Below are 9,725 nucleotides of genomic sequence, written 5' to 3'. Positions count from 1 at the left end.
TGTGACTGACTCTCCTACCGTCGGTTAGTCGTTTCCATATCCGTCAGTAGCATCCTGTAACGTCAAGTGCAATCCAACGTAGTTCTGCGGGCGAGTCAGATCGCACGCCGGGCTGAGTACAACGCACTTTTCTGTTGCCGGCTCTGGCCCATATTAGAGGTGTTTGCCGAGCTACCTGGTTTTCGGCTCTCCAACGACTGTCTCGCTCCGGGCTCTCGTCTCCTCAGCACGGTCTACAGGTTACAACGAAAAATCTCAAAATGTCAAGGGTGTGTCATCAGTCGGTACACCACTGAAACGCAGTCTATCATCAAATTTATCATGACTGAGCCTATTGTTGGTGCGGCCTTCATTTCGAACTCTGATTTGACGTTCTCGACTCTGATTCATCCTGTGCAAAGCTCTTCATCTCTGCATGACTACGGCAAGCAACATCCGTTTCAACCTGCCACCGAATATCCATATTATCGATTCCGTGACGCTTCAGGGTGCGTCCTAGCAACAAATCCCTTCTTAAGTCGAGTTGCACCATACGTTTCTTTTCTCCCCAACTCGATTAAATATCTCCTCATCAGTTATTCGATCTTCTTATCTAAACTTCAGCATGCTTCTGTGGCAATACCTTTCAAAAGCCTCTGTTCTTTTCCTAATGAACTGTTTATCATCCATGTATCACATACAGAAAGCACTCACTGATATTTAAATTTGTAACGGATGTTGGCCAGCCGAGACTCATCGATATTGTAATAATAGAATTCTATTATTCTGCCTTTAGTATGTTAGACAACGCGGCGTTGATACTTAAATTTATAACGGATGTTAACAAATATATCTTTATCAATTCTAATAATTGCATAATGTACAACTACAACAGTTATTTATATGAGTTAACTGAATCCAGCTGAGACTATATTGTAGTCACAGCACCCTATTATTCTGCCGTTGGTCTGAGAGACAATAAGACCATTTGAAGGAAAGTAAAATGCTGATTTAGTGACCTTAAGTTCCGTTGTTTGCTTTATTTATGAGAAGTATCATTGTGTATTGTTTCTTATTGTATACAGGATGGTCCATTGATAGTGACCGGGCCAAATATCTCACGAAATAAGCATCAAATGAAAAAAACTACAAAGAACGAAACTTGTCTAGCTTGAAGGGGGAAACCAGATGGCGCTATGGTTGGCCCACTAGATGGCGTTGCCATAGGTCAAACGGATATCGTGAGATATTTGGACCGGTCACGATATCAATGGAGCACCCTGTATAAGCAATATCAGCGGCTGATTTTTGACATGAATGCTGGTGTCTTTATTGTTATACATACATTCTGAGTTCTAGATTTATGTATACATATACACTCCACAAGCCAATGTATGGTGTGTAAAGGCGGGTACTTCTGTTGCCACTATTATTTATCCCCCTCTCCACTCCCTTTTCTTGGTTTATTAGCGAATAGCGCTTGTGAAGGACCACCGTCGATGACCGGTGTTTTCGATCAGCGTGAGAGTGTTGTGGGATGCTTTAACTTGAAATGGCAGTCTCCAACGGAAGAAAACGTTTCTTTCGTGAAACACATTGCAGAAAACTTGTAGAAAACTTTTTAGGAAACTAGTATTTGTAACAAACTACACTATAGTCTGTTGCCTCCAACGAACCGTCACAGTACTGTCACATATCAGTTTTTTTGTCATCAGTCTTCTTATCTGAATCATTTGTCTCGCCACTAATTTCTTTACTGTTCCAACATCCTCAAGTGAGAGCAGCAGCTGCAAACTACATCCTCAGTTATTTGCTGGATGTATTCCAATCCCAGTATCACGGAAGTTATTCCCTGGTATCTTCGCAGATGCTCTACCATTTTGTCCCTTCTTGACATTGTTTCCCATATATTTCCTTCCTCTCCGATTCTGCGGAGGACCTTCTCATTTCTTACCTTAGCAGTCCACCTAATTTTCAACATTCTTCTGTAGCACCACATCTTAAATACTTCGATTCTCATCTACACCGTTTTCCCACAGTCCATCTTTCACTACCATACAATGCTGTGCCCCAATCTTACGTTCTTAGAAATTTCTTCCTCAAATTAATGCCTGTGTTGGATACTAGTAGACTTCCCTTGGGTATGAATGCCCTTTTTGTCAGTGCTAGTCTGTTTATGATGTCCTCCTTGCTCCGCCCATCAGGGATTATTTTGCTGCCTAGGTAGCAGAATTCCTTAACTTTATCTTTTTCATAATTCCCAATGCTGACGTAAGTTTTTCGCTATTCTCATTTGTATTATTTCTAATCACTTTTGTCTTTCTTCGATTTACTCTCAATCCATATTCATTACTCATCAGGCAGTTCATTCCTTTTAAGAGATCCTTGATTAATTTTCACTTTCACTGAGGATGACAATGTCATCAGCTAATATTGTACCTGATATCCTTTTACCTGGAATTTTAATCCCACTCTTGACCTTTCGTTTCTTTTCGCCATTGATTTTCCGACGTATCGACTGAACAATACGGGCGAAAGACTGCATCCCTGACCTACACACTTTTTAATCGGTGCACTTTGTTCTTGCTCTTCCAGTCTTATTGCTCCCCCTTGGTTCTCGTACAGTCTGCGTTGATGTTTCCTAGTGTATCCTTATTTTCTCAGAATTTCTACATCTTGCACCATTTTACATTGCGGATGGCTTTTTCCAGTTCGAGAAATGCAACGTCAGAACTGTCTCTCTGCTGCCTTTACCTTTCCTTAAGCCAAACTGATCATCTAACAGACCCTCAATATTCTATCACTAGGTGATATGTATTCATGTCAGTGTATTTTTGTATTTTTCCCTTTTTTCGTGTCAGCTGCGTCCCAGTTATGGGTTGGTGTAAGTCTGAACGCTTTACACCACCGCCGTTTGTGTGTTGGCGAGCGGCGCCGAGCTGGGTGGCTATGTAACGTTGACGTCGCCACCCCTCTGTGTAAGCTACTTATAGCCGGACGCCCTGGTGCCAATAGAAGTGTTTCCATCCAAAAATTTGTTTTAGGCAGTGAGTTTGAGTTGGTTTGCCTAGCGCAAGGCGTGGACGAACCTACCATTTGAAAATAGCTCGGTTTCGGTGCAGTAACAATTTAAATGTGCTTTGTATACGCAGAAAGGGGAAAGTTTGCTATCCCTTTTCCCGAATAGTAGCAAATTTTGTAGCTTTTCCTGGCCGTCGTCCTATCTCTAGTACAGGTATTTGAGAGGTTGGAAGTTGAGCCGTAAGTAGGAATATGTTTGAGAGTCGGGGACTGAGGTTCGAGCCTCTCGATGACAGAGACAGAAACTGACTGCCATCTGTGGTTGTTTTCCAGCATTCTGTCGACTTGGAACAGATGTAAGTTTTCTCAATACACGGTAGCGCATTCAGAAATCTAAGCAATTCACTTCTCATATGTTTTATATGTACAACTTAAGTTACTGACTTAACTCTGATTTGAATTTGCGCTTTTTAATCTTGCATCAGAGAGCTACTTAGATAAGGATATCTTGGTGCTGTAACCTGCATGCAGTCTCCCTTCCATAGCATTCTTCCCACAGTGTTAGACTCACCGATTTTGTTTACCAAATCAGAGGTTCACCTGGTTTGATTACGCTGCTAATTTTGTCTAATACATTCTAGGACAAATGTAAAAGCCACGAAGGAATTATACGAATGCGTCGAAAATCGGTAGATGAGGTGTTCATATACAGACAAACAAATGATTACAATTTTAAAAAAATAGATAATTTATTCAAGAGAAAGACCTTCACAAACTGAGCAAGTCAAAAACACATTTCACCTCTGCCCGTTATGTAAGCAGTTATTCGGAGTGGCATTGACTGACAGTTGTACCGGCCGCAGTGGCCGAGCGGTTGTAGGCGCTTCAGTCTGGTACCGCGTGACCGCTACGGTCGTAGGTTCGAATCCTGCCTCGAGTATAGACGTGTGTGATGTCCTTAGGTTAGTTAGGTTTAAGTAGTTCTAAGTTCTAGGGGACTGATGACTTCAGAAGTTGAGTCCCATAGTGCTCAGAGCCATTTGAACCATTCGCTGTCCGTGGCTTCTCCAGACACGTCTTCACTGGTCTCTGGGTTCAGTTCGAGGCGGGACTCATCACTGAAGACAATACTACTCCAGTCAATAAGATTACAGGCCGTATGTCTCCGACACCACTGCAGACGGATTTTTTGTTGTGCAGAGGTTAAGGGGTGGCCACCTGTTAATGGCCCCTGTGGTCACTGATCAGTTTCATGTTTCGTCAATGATAATGAAGAATCCGTGGCTTGGAGTGCCTCATTGACGACTGCTCAGTCCTCAAATGGTCCAAATGGCTCTAAACACTATGGGACTTAACATCTGTGGTCATCAGTCCCCTATAACTTAGAACTACTTAAACCTAACTAACCTAAGGACATCACACACGTCTATGCTCGAGGCAGGATTCGAACCTGTGACCGTAGCAGTCGCACGGTTCCAAACTGAAGCGCCTAGAACCACTCGGCCACCGCGGTCGGCTTGTTCAGTCCTCTCTTTCCGTCGTCTCTCTAGGTGGACCGCTTCCATTCTTGGTGTAGCGTTCGGCAATTGTTCACCCATTTCTGCCAACATCGAGTAGTGGCACCGTTCCGATTCAAATGTCGAGCAGTTCGACGATTACTCCGACCTGCTTCTTTGAGCCCAATTACACGTCCTCTTTCAAATGTCGACATGTACGTATATTGTTCAGGCGCCTGTCTACAAGGCACAGTTATTGCCTCACGGAGTACACGGAATAAAATAATGAAATTCGCAGAGACTTTGTACTCTGTTATCGACATATCCCCTGTTTACCATCCTTACCAAGTACAGGGTGAAATTCCGCTGGAGCGTCACGCATCATCTATGGGCCGGTGAAGTATACAACTTTGCGTTTTCCGTCGATACCTGTTCGAATATCAATTTGTGACCAATTTGCTTAACTCATTCGTGGTGCGTTGCTTTTCTTTCTTGAAGAGGAAATAATAATTTGCGAAAGGAAGCTTACTTGTTATTAACTTCTGTGTCAATTAAAAATAAAAATTGAAATTCTATTAAAGCACTTAGGGTGACTTCAACTTCAGGAAACTTAGCTTGGTCTATAACTTTAGTGGTTAGACTGTATAAAGACGTGTCATAGTAGGAAGTTGTGCTTTGTTGCGTCAGTGTCGTCCTTTTGCGAACCGTGGTCATATTAGATGAAAGAATATCGTTATTTGACTAGCTGCAGTAGAAGCTACTTGAGCATACACACTCTACTACGTAATCAGAAACTTTAATTGGAGACGGCCCCCCTTCAGTACATCTCGTGAAAGAAAAAGATAAGAGAAATTAGAGCTCGTAAAGAGGTGTGAGAGCTATTATTTTTTCCTCGCTGCAAGTTGCGGATGGCACAGGAAAAGGAATGACTGTCCATGAAAAAAAAATACATTTCACCACACACTCAGTACATTCAAGTACTTTACTCTGAACAGTCTACGTAGCGAGCGATGTGGCGATACGACCATCTACCCACACACGAGTGACTAACCTAGGTGGAAAGGAGAAACATGTCACGTGACGTAATGGCTCGTCGCAAGTGGGCGTCCCTTGTTCCCGACTATGGGCAGCAGCCGATGCGTAGCCACACGAGGTGAGAGCATACATTTCCACAGGGCAGCACACTCATCGTAAGGCTGGTTGCAATGCAGTACTCTGGCAAGCTCGACAGGAAACAGACGGCTCATTCTCTTTTGGTGTGTTGTTACTTATTATTTATTTGTCCTAAATGCACAAGCGGAAAGTAGGGACAACAAACTGCACGTAACTTCACATAACTATCACTTTTCGAACTACTGGAAGTACACTACTGGCCATTAAAACTGCTACACCAAGAAGAAATGCAGATGATAAACGGGGATTCATTGGACAAATATATTATACTGGAACTGACGTGTGATTACATTTTCAAGCAATTTGGGTGCATAGATCCTGAGAAATCAGTACCCAGAACAACCACTTCTGGCCGTAATAACGGCCTTGATACGCCTGGGCATTGAGTCAAGCAGAGCTTGGATGGCGCGTATAGGTACAGCTGCACATCCAGCTTCAACACGATACCACAGTTCATCAAGAGTAGAGACTGGTGTATTGTGGCGAGCCAGTTGCTCGGCCACCATTGACCAGACGTTTTCAATTGGTGAGAGATCTGGAGAATGTGCTGGCCAGAGCAGCAGTCGACCATTTTCTGTATCTAGAAAGGACCGTACAGGACCTGCAAGATGCGGTTGTGCATTATCCTGCTGAAATATACTGTTTCGCAGGGATCGAATGAAGGGTAGAGCCACAGGTCGTAACACATCATGATGCTGTAAACAGAACCTGGATTCATCCGAAAAAATGACGTTTTGCCATTCGTGTATCCAGGTTCGTCGTTGAGTACACCATCGCAGGCGCTCCTGTCTGAGATGCAGCGTCAAGGGTAACCGCAGCCATGGTCTCCGAGCTTATAGTCCATGCTGCAAATGTCGTCGAACTGTTCGTGCTGATGGTTGTTGTCTTGCAAACGTCCCCATCTGTTAACTCAGGAGTCGAGACGTGGCTGCACGATCCGTTACAGCCATGCAGATAAGATGCCTGTCATCTCGACTGCTAGTGATACGAGGCCGTTGGGATCCAGCACGGCGTTCCGTATTACCCTCCTGAACCCACCGATTCCATATTCTGCTAACAGTCATTAGATCTCGACCAACGCGAGCAGCAATGTCGCGATACGATAAACGGCAATCGCGATAGGCTACAATCCTACCTTTACCAACGTCCGAAACGTGATGGCACGCATTTCTCCTCCTTACACGAGGCATCACAACAACGTTTCACCAGGTAACGCCGGTCAACTGGTGTTTGTGTATGAGAAATCGGTTGGAAACATTCCTCGTGCCAACACGATGTAGGTGTCACCACCGGCGCCAACCTTGTGTGAATGCTCCGAAAAGCTAATCATTTGCATATCACAGCATCTTTTTCCTGTCGGTTAAATTTCGCGTCTGTAGAACGTCATCTTCGTGGTATAGCAATTTTAATGGCCAGTAGTGTAGTTTTCCTTAATGATATCGACGGAAATGGATTAGATACTGTTAAAGTCGGCGATTGTCGCCAACTAATGTGAACTGCCGAATAACTGTTCCAATCTACTCGCGTAATCCTGAAAATGTGAAAAGAAAAGGAAATTTCAACGAATAGTTACTAAGCGCAATTATTTTGTAAAAAGATTTCTAAGGATTATGGCTTCATTTTCCATACAAAGAAAAAGAGAAACCTCGTAGAAAACTCAAAACTGAAAAGTATGCAACAGTGTACTTACGCTGTCTATTCATGTTATTGTGACCACTTGTCCGAAACGTGAATAACCATCTTTTGCAGCGTGAACCATTGCGAGACGTTGAGAAAAAGAGTCAGTGTGGTTCTGGAAAGTACTGATAGCGCTGTGGAGCCACGCCGTTTCCAGTGCCGTGGCTAGCTGCGCTGATCATCCGATTCCTTGGATGAGAATCTATGGTGCGAACAGCGGTCCCACATATTTTCGGCTGGGTTGAAATCCGGGGATTTTGGTGGCCAGGGAAATACGTTAAACGCATCCAGGTGCTCTACGAACCATGCACGAACACTGCTGCTTGTGTACCATGTTTCATTGTCCTGTTGGTAGATTCCATCTTGCCGAGGACAAACAAGGTGCATGTTATGAAACTTCCTGGCAGATTAAAACTGTATGCCGGACCGAGACTGGAACTCGGGACCTTTGCCTTTCGCGGGCAAGTGCTCTACCATCTGAGCTACCCAAGCACGACTCACACACCGTCCTCACAGCCTTACTTCTGCCAGTATCTCGTCTCCTACCTTCCAAACTTTACAGAAGCTCTCCTGCGAACCTTGCAGAACTAGCACTCCTGAAAGAAAGGATATTGCGGAGACATGGCTTATCCACAGCCTGGGGCTGTGGGGACGGGGCGTGAGTAGTTCTTGGGAAGCTCAGAGGGTAGAGCACTTGCTCGCGAAATGCAAAGGTCCCGAGATCGAGTCTCGGTCCGGCACACAGTTTTAATCTCCTAGGAAGTCTCATATCAGCGCACACTCCGCTGCAGAGCGAAAATCTCGTTCAAGGTGCATGTAGTTATGCACATGGTCCTCAAGGATGGACGCAGACTTGTGCCCATCCACTGTGTCTTCCAGAATGACGAGATACTCAGGAAATACCTCGAACATGTTTCTCAGATCGTAATGCTCCCTTCGGGTTACACGGTGTTTGCTTTCAATCTATGAACGCCGTACGCGCCAACGCCCCTCTGTCCGTTCGAACATACAACGTGATTCATCGGAAAAGGCCACCTGCCGCCACTCAGTGGACGTTGATGAACAGCACTGAGCACGGATGCACGAACCAGGTGCCTGCTGTGGAGGCCCATGCGCAACAATTTTTCGCTGAAATATCGCTGATGAGACGCTATTCCTAGCCCCTTGGTTATCTGGCCTGTTAGATGCTCAACATTCGCTCGTTTATTGACCCGTACCCATCCCCGCAGACGTCATTCACCACTGTCATCTATGAAATTACAATTAAATCAGTACCATTAGCTGCTGACGGGCATTGATATACATCAACGGGGACAGTTGAATATATGTGCCCCGACCGGGACTTGAACCCGGGATCTCCTGCTTACATGGCAGACGCTCTACCCATCTGAGCCACCGAGGGCACTGAGGATAGTGCGATTGCAGGGATTTATCGCCGGCACTCTCCCCGTGAGACCCAAATTCTCAACTTATGGTCCACACACTACATTCGTAGTGCCTCTGCCATTATACCCATTACTCGCGGCAGACAATCCTCCGAGTCCCGTAAGAGTTCAGGCAAATCGTGTGCATCCGCACTGAAGGAGATCATCAGCCGGTTAGCCTTAAACGATATGAAGATGGCATCTGTTCTTTCGGACATGTCCGAAAGAACAGATGCCATATTCATACCTATCATCTATGGCCCGTTGTGCAGCACCGTTGCCTCGGTACCGATTTTGGGTAGCCCCAATTTGCCACGCACGGTATGCTTTAACCACTGCGGCACGCCAACAGTTTACAAACGTAATCGTTTGGGAAATGTTTCCGTTTTGGATGCCAGGTAAATCACTCCGTTTCCGCATTACGACAACGACTGCACTCTTTTGCGCGTTTCCCGGCACGTTTTATGTATCCTCCACTGATAGTGCTGCCACCTGGCTTCCAACGCAGGTGGTGCGCACATTAACGTGACTGGACCGTGTGTAATACCAATGTAAAGGAAGCTGGAATTCTTCCTTGTGATTAACGGCTTCTTCACGGCAGCACTGGCATCAAAACAGTCCTATGCCCTCCGCACAGCTTATCCTGTCACTGATATTTGTCCGTGAGCATAAAAGCTAGTCTGTTTCAATAGCTGTCAATTATATATGATAGATGGTACTCAGCCTTTTCCATCAGCGATTTTTTATCTGTCAAAGCACTTCAATATAAAATCGATAACAGTAGCACGAATGAGAGGAGGGGACGGGAGTGCAGCTTTGGCGGGTGATGAAAGGAGGGAGAGTACGTGCCACATTTCTGTGGAATCTCTCTGACGGATTGGTTGAAATTGTTTATTCTCTTCGAGTATTCATTCAAACTGAAACCTCCCTTATGGTGTGTACATACCAGATTCAG

General features: G+C 44.9%; 1 non-coding gene across 1 annotated transcript; it reads right to left on the bottom strand.

Moving 5' to 3' along the window:
• Positions 1-8,674: 8,674 nt before the first annotated feature.
• Positions 8,675-8,749, bottom strand: Trnat-ugu (transfer RNA threonine (anticodon UGU)). Its single transcript has one exon. It is a non-coding gene; the product is annotated as a tRNA-Thr (tRNA).
• Positions 8,750-9,725: the final 976 nt, after the last annotated feature.

The sequence above is a fragment of the Schistocerca cancellata genome, chromosome 3 (genome assembly GCF_023864275.1).
Source record: "Schistocerca cancellata isolate TAMUIC-IGC-003103 chromosome 3, iqSchCanc2.1, whole genome shotgun sequence".
NCBI lineage: Eukaryota > Metazoa > Arthropoda > Insecta > Orthoptera > Acrididae > Schistocerca > Schistocerca cancellata.
This window is presented reverse-complemented; position numbering and strand designations above follow the sequence as displayed.